This window comes from Poecilia reticulata, chromosome 18, assembly GCF_904066995.2.
Source record: "Poecilia reticulata chromosome 18, P_reticulata-male-v2, whole genome shotgun sequence".
In the NCBI taxonomy this organism is placed as follows: domain Eukaryota; kingdom Metazoa; phylum Chordata; class Actinopteri; order Cyprinodontiformes; family Poeciliidae; genus Poecilia; species Poecilia reticulata.
Window position 1 is genome coordinate 25,893,221 of NC_088847.1, and position 11,801 is coordinate 25,905,021.

Here is an 11,801-nt window from a genome sequence, read left to right on the forward strand (position 1 = left end):
GGTTTCCCCCATCCTTTACACTCAGTCCTGGTTCCTCTGGTTGTGTTTCTCCTCACAGTTCCTCCATCAGAGACGTTTCCATCCTCACAGATCAGAGTCACTGATTCATCCTTAAAGAACTGAGATCTGCTGGGACTCACAGTCAGACGAACTGGGAGAACTGGAGATGAAATGATCATGAGATCAGATGCGGAGAAAATACATTTTTAATTTATTCAAATCTGATATTTCCAAACAACATATTTGAAAATGTTTAATTTTTTACAAGATATATTTACCAACCTTTAACCGCAGTAGAGCAGAGCAATGAGGCCAGAACTAAAGAAACATTAAAATATTTAGATCAGAAACTGAAACTCTTTATAATCTGACTTGGGAGTCAATGGGAATAATTAGAAATTTAAATTCTAATATTTTGTTTTACGCTTTGACTCCAAACTCTAAATAACCCATCAGAACCCAGCAGATGTTACCGTGTTTGTACTCACAGAGTGAAGCTGGTAGAGATGTTGGTCTCATCGTAGCTCTGACTGATCTGAAGCTTCAGCTCAGCTGGTTTTACTGAGCTGAACCCGCCTCCTTCCTCCACATCACATGGTCAGAGCAGCAGAGACGCTGGATTCAACTCTGACACTCAGGAGCTACGATGACAATAACCATGAGGAGCAGAATATTACTTTATATTCAATACTAAATTTAAATGTGTGAAAACATCTAACATGAATGATTTACTCCATAAGTACAACTGGACAAAGGATGTTGAACATGGAGGTGCAGGAGAGGAGGAGCAGAGGAAGAAACAGAGAAGTTAATGGATGAGGAGAAGGAGGAGATGGAGGGAAAGAGGACGGAGGATTAATGATGGAGAATGAGGATCTGCTGTGGCGCCCCCTGGTGGGAACTGATGGAAAGAGATGTACAGGAAGGTAATGTGTGTACCAGAAAAAACAATCATGGTGGATATATGAACATTAATTAGGATATCATACATGTATATATAAATTGTTCTTGTTTAGAGGGTATTTTCACCGGTGATGTAGTCTGTACTGCTGCAGTACAAGACTGTGGGATAGTAGCTGTGGCAGTTTTGCTGCTAAGAAAAAAAAAAATCAGGTTTTCAAAAAAAATAGAGCGCGGGAGAGAGAACAGACAAGAGTGTTAAGTTATAGCCAAGTTTTTCTCCAAGAGAGGTGAGAAGGCTGTGTGAGATTATGGTAACACTATTTGAAGGGGTGATGAGTGTCATGACAACTGTCATAAACATGTCATAACATGTCATGAACATGAATAACCTTCATAAATATTTATGACGTTGTCATAAAGCGTCATTCGGTAAATTATGACACTTTTAATACAAAGTTGACATTATCAAAATGTCTTTATGACAACTTGACATTAACCAGGAAATCATTACTGATATAAATGTGTTATAAAAGTATTACTGATTGCACTTTAAACATTAGGTAGCTTTATGTTATTGAAGGTAAAGTTTAAACAGTAATTGATTATTGGTTAATGTCAAGTTGTCATAACAAAGACATTTTGTGGTTCCTTGGGTTCCTGGAGGAGCTGGAAGAAGACTGGATGGATGGATGGATGGATGGATGGATGATGGATGGATGGATGGATGGATGGATGATGGAGTGGCATATGGATGGATGGATGGATGGATGGATGATGATTGGATGGAATGGATGGATGGATGGATGATGGATGGATGGATGGATGGATGGATGGATGGATGGACCAGAGTTAATAATAGTAAACACGTTTTCACTGAGGCTCTAGGAGCCATATGAATTAAATAATTATTGATATGACATGAAGCAGCGGCTTTGACACCTGGTGGTGTGTCGATGTGACGTCACCAGGTGTGAATGGGAAGGTGACTCGCTGCTGGCTCTGTGTGTTTGAGGAAGCGGGTGATCGGTGGTCAGTCCTCGCAACGCTTGGAGCATGATAATCAAAATTTAATAAATCGATAATTGTGACAGAACAAAGAGGTTTGGAGTTGATTGATACGCGGACAGATGATATTCCCCGAGTTAACCCAGTGTTGCCCTCTACCACCATTACGGTGGGGAGAACAAGTATTTTATAGACTGTTGATTTTTCAGGTTTTCCCACTTGCAAAGCTTGTAGATAACTGTAATTTTTATCATAGGTACTCTTCAACTGTGAGTGATGGAATCTAAAAGAAAAATCCAGAGAAATACAATGTATGATTTTTAAATAATTAATTTCCATTTATTGTGTGAAATAAGTATTTGATCATCTATCAACCAGTAAGAATTTTGGCTCTCATAGACATGTTGGTTCTTCTTTAAGAAGCCCTCCTGTTCTCCACTCATTACCTGTATTAACTTCACCTGTTTGAACTCGTTACCTGTATAAAAGACGCCTTTCCACACACAATCAATCAGACTCCAGCATCTCCACAATGCCCAAGACCAGAGAGCTGTAAGGACATCAGGGATAAAATTGTAGACCTGCACAAGGCTGGGATGGGCTACAGGACAATAGGCAAGCAGCTTGGTGAGAAGGCAACAACAGTTGGTGCAATTATTAGAAAATGGAAGAAATACAAAATAACGGAAAATCTCTCTCGGTCTGGGGCGCCATGCAAGATCTCACCTCGTGGAGCATCATTGATCTTGAGGAAGGTGAGGAATGAGCCCAGAACTACACAGCAGGCCTGGTCAATGACCTGAATAGAGCTGGGACCACAGTCTCATAGAAAACAATTAGTAACACTCTACGTCGTCAAGGATTAAAATCCTGCAGTGCACGCAAGGAGCCCTTCCTCAAGCCAACGCATGTCAAAGCCCGTCTGATGTTTGCAAATGACCATCTGAATGATCCAGAGGAGGAATGGGAGAAGGTCATGTGGTCGGATGAGACAAAAATGGAAATTTTTGGTTTAAACTCCACTCGTCATGTTTGGAGGAAGAAGAATGATGAGTACAACCCCAAGAACACCATCCCAACCGTGAAGCATGGCGGTGGAAACATCATGCTTTGGGGATGCTTTTCTGCAAAGGGTACAGGACGACTGCACCATGTTGTGGGAAGGATGGATGGGGACATGTATCGTGAGATTTTGGCCAACAACCTCCTTCCCTCAGTAAGAGCACTGAAGATGGGTCGTGGCCGGGTCTTCCAGCATGATAATGACCCAAAACACACAGCCAGGGCAACTAAAGAGTGGCTCCGTAGGAAACATCTTAAGGTCCTGGAGTGGCCTAGCCAGTCTCCAGACCTGAATCCAATAGAAAATCTTTGGAGGGAGCTTAAAGTCCGTGTGGCCCAGCGACAGCCCCAAACCTGAAGGCTCTGGAGGAGATCTGTATGGAGGAGTGGGCCAAAATCCCTGCTGCAGTGTGTGCAAACCTGGTCAAGAGCTACAGGAAACGTCTGATCTCTGTAATTGCAAACAAATGTTTCTGTACCATATATTAAGTTTCTTTTTTCTGGTGTATCAAATGCTTATTTCACACAATAAAATGGAAATTAATCATTTAAAAATCATACATTGTATTTTTCTGGATTTTTGTTTTAGATTCCATCACTCACAGTTGAAGAGTACCTATGATAAAAATTTTAGTCATCTATAAGCTTTGCAAGTGGGAAAACCTGAAAAATCAAAGGGTATCAAATACTTGTTCTCCCCACTGTAGTTTGCTGTGTTTTATAATAATAAAACGTGTTTATTATTATTAACGCTTTGGTGTAGAAAACTGAAAATCAATTTATTTACTGCATGTTTATGTCTGTTAAGGCTCAGACGGACTGAAAGCAGCTCTTTAAACCATTCAGAACACACAGACACACAATCAGATGACTGATTACCTGCGATAATAACTCAGAAATAGTCCAAATATTTTGGATGTATTTTTATTTCTTTCCTCCTTACAGAAAGTTTCTGTTTATATCATATCATATAGATTTATCATATATCATAGGTTTGTTGTGCCTTTCTATACTAAAGAAAAAGATATACAAGGTCTGATATTTCACAACAAGATATTAACAACCTTACATAATCTTGTATTAAAGCAGAAAGTAGGGCGCCCACCGTAAGAAAGGCTTACAGTATCAATTCTGCCACATGAATGGATCAGCAGATTATTGCGAGCGAACGCAAAAAGCTTTTGCGAGGGAACGCAAAGGAAAAAAATTCCCAAAAAAATTCCCAAAAAAATTCATGAGCAGTAAATATTTTACTAGTTATCAGTATTGGACCAAAGAAAGCAAGGCAGATGAAGCCTTTAAAATTATGATGCCTTTTATGGGTCAAATAGACTCAAAAAATTGTAACAGCAACTGCACAGGGGGGCCAAACAAATGTTTTGTCAGGGGGCCCAAGATTCCTGGCAGCGGCCCTGTTGGCGATGATCTGTTCATGTTGCTCCAAAGGGTCACAGAACAGAACGTCAGTGAGTTGCATAACGAACTGCACAAATCAGGAGAATCAGGACATTTGCATTGTCTAATTCGTCAGACAAGCATGTAGGCTTAATGCAAAGCAAATTAATGCTGCACTGCAAACTGCATCATTTGGAGGAGCCATGTTGTGACGACTTCCTGAAGGCGGAGTTTCAGAAAGAGCAGGAGTTTTTAAAGAGACAGAGACCCGATTTCAAGGAGTTAAATTACAAAGTGAAACTCATTTTAAGTTATATTTTATGAGAACTGAAGGTAACATAGTTACTTGATTGGGCTATAAAATGTTACTACATGTCTAGAAAATAAATAAAACTATCATTTAATGCAAAGTAAATACTGATGCTAAAGGTATATTTTAACAGTGAAATGCATTTTCAGTCTGTCAGATAAGCAGGAATATGGGATGTGACTAAATGTCTGGTTGTTAAATATGATTATTGGACTGAAATGAAAACAAGAAATGATCCAAGTGCCAAATAAACAAAATGGAAATTGATAAAAACCCATGAAAACCATAAACTTTTGGACTTTATTTATTTTCTTCTTCTTTCCCCTGAGTCTCATTATTTTCTATTCCAAAGTCTGTTAAGATGCTGGAGACCAGGATGTGTGTGTGATGTGTGTGAGCTGGTAGCTTGAAGGAAACTGACAGCGACACCCTGTGGAGTGGCAACATGTCACAGCATGAACAGACTGTGACAGGAGTCTGTGACAGGAAACTGTACTGCAGGAGGCGCTGTTCTGAAGGAATGAACTGAGATCCGGTGAACGGATCACTGATCCGAGAGACTCAGTTCAGTCAGATGAACTGTTCTCATCGTCCTTCAGCTCCTCCTTCTTCCGTGTTTGTGTCGCAGCTCGTGGATTATCGGTGTTTCTGGATGTTTGGTGTTTTATTGATTAGTGGCTCGACAAAGTGAAAATATAATAAGGTTTAATGTTTAAAGTGAATCTTCTGGAGTCGCGATAAGAGAAATACATGAAACTGTGGCGGTGGATGGAAACACGGAAATGGATTCTCCAGCAGCTACTTCACTTCTTTTCGGCCCTGACCTTCATCATCATCTTCGTCTCATCTGTCTCTACAGGCGAGTTTCTGGAGGAAAACTTAGGATCCAGAGTTATTTTGATCTGAGATACCGCGATAGTTAAAGTCATGCTATCCACGGAGACTCGTGTTCACATAATGATGATGATCATTGTTATGGTCCCAGTTTGCGCTGGTTCTCAGTACAACAGACTAGATCATCGTGCAGAGATACCAGGATCGTCTCAGTAATGCCTGTTGAAGAGTTAAAGACCGTTAGAGATCGAGACGGTCGGGTTTCTATGTTTCCTCCTCCTTCAGGGCCGGAGCTAGATCTTTGCTCTCCCGAAGGGCCCAGGCTCTGAGGGGCCCTGAAATGAGCAATTATTCAATATTTATCAGTGTCTCTTTATTTGGTGATGAAAACTGAGGATCACCAAGTCAACCAGTTTACATTAAAGGGAATAATCAATATCTAATGAATAAAATCTAACATAGAAATAGGACTCAACCTGTGTGAGATGTGTGAATAAAACTTATATTAGGCTGTTTTCACATGCTCTCTTTGTTTCATGCAAACCATTAAAACATCAAAAAGGTCAGATTTTATAGAGGAAACTTTATAATCAGTGTAATTTTATTTGCTGTGGAAGAATCATTAGAAAAAGCTTATTACTTTTTTAGTTGTTTTATTGCCATTCTCTGTACAGTATTCAAGTTCTCATGACCACCAAACATTATGTAAATCAGTGGACCTTACCAAGCTCCGCCCAGAAACGCCCTCTAAAGTCCCACGTGGCTGCATGTCTCAGAAACAAAGCCTCGCAGAGCTTATAGTTTCTATGTAAACATGCCGTCTTTCATTTCGACTGACTCTGCAGAGTATTTCTGAGTCGATTAGTTCAGCATTTCTGCCAGATTTTCACAAAATATCAGCCACGACAATGGAACCAACAAGTTCATGTCATCTTTTTTGGACGACATCAAGATGTTTGAGCCACGCGATGCCTCCAAGATTGTCGCAGCTAAATGCTACCAGTTGATGAGGAAAACAGCAGATCATCAGACCCTCAGCATAAATATAGCTGTGGACAAGATCACTGATACCTGTTGTTCTTGCAAGGCTGGGTAAGTCGGACATTCATGGCTTTGAGGGTTCAAATGTGCCTAGGACTTATACACGGTACTCGGTGATAGCGTGGCTAACACGATTACAGTTTTGTAAAAGTTAGCGTGGCTAACACGATTACAGTTTAGTAAAAGTTAGCGTGGCTAACACGATTACAGTTTAGAAAAAAAGCCTTTTCAGGTGAAATAAAATCTTTAATGTATGTCAGATACGGTACACATTGCATATTGATCTGTTCAGCTAACGTAAGGCTGTAACAGACAGGCTTCAGGGTGTAGAAGTTGTATCGGTACTGCCATTATGCTGTACTTGGCTAAAAGGTTTTCTTAATGGATGTGTTTATTATTGACTTTATTGTTTCATTCACTAAACACAAAGAAAGCAAAGCAATAATACTTACGCCAGCAGACACTTTGTTCTTATTGATCCTACGACAGTCGAGCTGCAAATGCGGTCGTGCACAAGCTTTGATCCAAGCAAGGCTTTCCGTTTCAGATTTTGGAAATCTGTGAATTTTAGTTCCACAAATACGATCAGGATACCTGACATCAGCTGTACAGGTACCCCACTGACGGTGGAGAACCATTTTTTTTCGAGTCCTGACGCAAAAACTTTCTGTCGGTCTGCTAGTCCACAATGTACATTAGCATGTATTTACTACTGTAGCTTGTTTGTAAGACGGTCAAGCACGTGGTAGCTGCGCTGTGACGTGAAATGGGCATTAGCCAATGAGACGGGGTCCCTGTGGTTAGGTCCATTATGTGACACCTATAGATGTCACCATTGTGGTTCTTTTGCATTAGAAAAAGAATCTCGAGTGAACCTTTATGATGGAAATATGACAAATCCATTTATTTTCTCACATAAATATTGTATCAAACTTTTCATTCTGATGACACAAAACCTATTTTATTTTAAAATATCTATTTTGAACAATGAAGTTGTTTTTACAGGTTATCAATCAGGTTCTGCAGTAACTGTTTAAACTTCTTGTTGATAATAAAACCTTTTTGATTATTTCTAATGTTTTTACTGCTTTTGTTTTTATCATTTTCATAATTTGTTCAACAGTCTAGTTCTGCTTCAGTATCTTCATGTAAAAACCTGCTTTATCTGCAACAGTAAAATAACTCAGTAGCTTCTTCCTGATCCTCTGTCAGGCATCACTCACAAAGCATTCTGGGATTTGTAGTCCTTTCTGCTCTATGGATGGATGAATACCTTACTGTTACTTTGTAGCATCACTGTTCTGATGTTAAAGACAGAAACTTATTCTCCTCTGTAGGTTTCTTTGGTAATCAGTACAGCTGATTAAATGACCTTTAACCTCTCTGCTCCTTTTCCTCTCCTACAGATCAGACAAACATCACAGCTGAACCTGGACAGAACCCATCTCTACCCTGCAGATCTCCTGATAATAAACCTGTTCTAGTCTTAGAGTGGATCAGACCTGATCTGGAGTCAGAATATGTTCTTCGGTACAGAGACGATCAGCTTGATCTAGAAAACCAGCATCCATCTTTTAAAGACCGAGTGGATCTGGTGGACCGACAGATGAAGGATGGAAACGTGTCTTTGGTTCTGAGGAACGTGACGCCTGACGACAGAGGAGCTTATGAATGTCGAGTCGTTCAGACAGAACCAAACAGCAAAAGGAAGACCATCGTCATCATCAACCTGGATGTAAAAACTCCTCCAGGTGAGTAAAAATGTTTACGGCCAGAGCTTTCAGCTGAATTTCTTCCAGGAGATTTTCTATCAGGTCAATCAGTGAACAGAAGCAGAAGTTATGATCGTTGATTTTCTGTCCTGATTTTGTTCTATGATGATTTTCATCAGTAAAATAATGTCTGTTAATTATCTCTGAACATTATTGTATGAGGAACTTCAGCTGGGAGGACCTGGTGTTCACCAGTCTGTCCAGCAGGGGGAGCTCTCCCTTTTACTAGGAGCATTAATGTGGAGAACAACTTGTCATAGTGACGTCATATGACCTTTCTGTGACGACCCTGAAAGTTGTTGTTAGAGTTTAACATTAATTTAATCCATTGTTATATATCCAATTTATTACTAAATGCCCTTTAATGGCTATTGATTTTTAAACAAGATAATAGCCGCCCAATCTAGATTTTTATTTTATTTTAGAAGAAAAAAACAAAACCATACCATACCATACCATACCATACCAACTTTATTTATAAAGCACTTTAAAACAACCACAGCTGATACAAAGTGCTGTACATTAAAACACAGCATAATAAAAAAAATAAAAATAAAAACTCTTACAGTTTAAAAACAAAAACATACACTCTAAAACTAGATCCCGCAGGAGTTAAAAGCCAAGTAAAATAAATGGGTTTTAAGACGAACTTTAAAAGTGGACAGTGAAGGGGCCTCTCTGACCTGCAAAGGCAAGTCGTTCCATAACTTAGGACCAATGACAGAGAAGCCCTGTCCCCTCTGAGCTTCCTCCTGGATCTTGGTACCTCCAAGAGCAGCTGATCTGCTGACCTGAGAGACCGATAAGGTACGTAGGGGTGAAGAAGCTCAGAGAGGTAAGCCGGGGCAAGATTATGCAGTGATTTAAAAACAAACAAAAGAATATTAAAATGAATCCTACAATATACAGGCAGCCAGTGAAGTGAAGCCAGGTCAGGGGTCACATGCTCCCTCTTCCGAGTTCCTGTCAAAAGTCTTGCAGCTGCATCTGAACCAGCTGCAGACGTGAGAGCAGCGACTGACTGACTCCCAGATAAAGTGCGTTACAGTAATCCAGTCGAGTCGAGATAAAAGCGTGGATCACTGTTTCAAAATGTTGCCTGGAAAGAAAAGATTTCACTGATGCCAATCGCCTTAAATGATAAAAGCTGGACTTAACCACGGCTCTGATTTGGCTGTCCAATTTAAAATCACTGTCCACCTTAAAACCAAGGTCCGTAATAACATGTTTAAAATATACCTCCAAAGGTCCAAGGTCAACAGAGGAGGACTCAGAGGAGCCACTGGGTCCAAACACAATCACCTCTGTTTTGTTTTCATTACAATTTAAAAAGTTCAAGGCCAACCAAGATTTAATATCACCAAGACATGCCAGGAGATGTTTGATAGAGTGGACATCCTTCTGCTTCATGGGCAAATAAATCTGACAATCATCAGCATAACAATGAAAAGAAATCCCATGTTTCCTAAGGATAGAACCCAGAGGCAGTAAATAAAGTGAGAAAAGCAGTGGGCCCAGAATTGAGCCCTGCGGGACACCATAAGTCATTGAAACAGCAGATGATTCAGAGTCACTAATTTTCACTGAAAATGTTCTCTCCTCTAGGTAAGACTGGAACCATTTAAGAACAGTGCCATCAATACCAACAATGTGGTGTAATCGCGATATTAAAATATTGTGGTCTACAGTATCAAAGGCAGCAGTTAAATCAAGTAAAATCAGAACAACATGGTTACCAGAATCACATGCAAGAAGGATGTCATTAAAAACTCTTATTAAAGCAGATTCTGTGCTATGAAGAGTTTTAAAACCTGACTGGAAAACCTCCAGAATGCCATTGTCATCTAAAAACTGTTTCAGCTGACAGTACACAATTTTTTCTAAAACCTTGGAAAGAAAAGGCAGCTTCGAAATAGGCCGATAATTAGCCAGAACAGTAGGATCAAGGCCAGGTTTTTTAAGCAGTGGCTGCACTACTGCATGTTTAAAACTAGAGGGCACCACACCTGAGGACAGACTGCTATTTATAATTGCAAGAACAGGCTGCCCTATGCTAGATAAAATATCTTTAAAAAATTGTGGAGGGACAGGATCACGTGGGGAACCTGATGGCTTAATGCGGCCAACCACGTCCTCTAAAAGTGAGACAGTCACAGGCTCAAACTGATTGAAGGCAGCAGAGCAATGTACCGAAACAGAGGGGTCGGAGTCAGGAGCTGTGATAAGAGCCCTGGTACTACCAACCTTTTCAATAAAGAAATGCAGAAACTTAGCACACATGTCAGGAGAAGCTTCCAAACAGGCATTCTGTGGAATATTAAGGACAGAGTCAATGGTGTGAAATAAAACACGTGAGTTATGGCTGTTTGAGGAAATTATATTTGCCAAATATTCCCTTTTAGCCTCTTTAACCGTGCTCTGGTAGAGACGCCAACAGTCTTTTAAAATCTGAAGGGTAACCTGCAGTTTATCCTTTTTCCATCTGCGTTCAACACGACGACATTCCTGCCTTGCAGCACGAGTTCTGTCATTAAACCAAGGCTCAGGTTTAATCCTTGGCTGCCTGGTTTTTAATGGAGCAACCGAGTCCAGAATGGTTTGACAGGAAGAACAGAACCAGGACCAGAGCTCTTCTGTATCAGATCTGAGGAAGTTAGATGAGCCACAGAGCTGAAGAAAAGCGGTGGAGAATTGAGTGGCAGTGGAAGGGTTAATAATCCGACAGCGCCGAACAGCAGCGCGAGTTTTAACTGCAGTTGGTGTCAAAGTAACAGTGAATAAAACAGGCAGGTGATCCGAGAACACAGAGTCACAGGTTTCCAGGTTAGTCACAGGCAGACTGCAGGAAATAACCAGGTCCAGTGTGTGACCGTGCTCATGTGTAGAGCCGGATACGGCCTGTACCAGGTTAAAAGAGTCCAGAAGACTTAAAAAGTCCTTTACCAGAGGCTTATCAGGACAGCACACATGTATATTGAAGTCTCCAACAATAAGAACACGTTCATAGTTAGTTAAAATCCCAGATAAAAAGTCAGAGAAGTCGCTTATAAAATTCTTATTATATTTGGGGGGCGGTAAACGACAGCACAGAAACTGGGTTTACGTGTCTCATTTCAAATGACGTAAACTCAAAGCTGGGGAATGATGTCTGCAGAAAACACTGCTTACAATTATAGTCCTGTTTGTAAACAGTCGCTGTGCCTCCCCCTCTCCTCGAAGTCCGTGGTGAATTAAAATAAGAACAATCCGTTGGTAAAAGCTCAGATAGAGCACTGGACTCACCAACACTCAGCCACGTCTCAGTCACAAACATAAAATCCAGGTTTTGGCGACTAAAAAGTCTCGAAGAATAAAAATTTTATTCACAAGCGACCTGGCGTTTACCAGGCCGATCCTGACAGGAGCTGGATCCTGGGCTTCGACAGGTCTGGAAACCCGGCACAGCGGTCTCAGGTTTTGGAGACACCGTTGGCGTATGT

General features: G+C 40.6%; 1 long non-coding RNA gene across 1 annotated transcript; it reads right to left on the reverse strand.

The window, feature by feature from the left end:
* Positions 1–6: 6 nt before the first annotated feature.
* LOC145548790 (uncharacterized) lies at positions 7–937 on the reverse strand. The gene is made up of 3 exons (XR_014084784.1): positions 489–937; positions 283–318; positions 7–160 (listed from the first exon to the last, which is right to left on the reverse strand). It is a non-coding gene; the product is annotated as an uncharacterized LOC145548790 (long non-coding RNA).
* Positions 938–11,801: the final 10,864 nt, after the last annotated feature.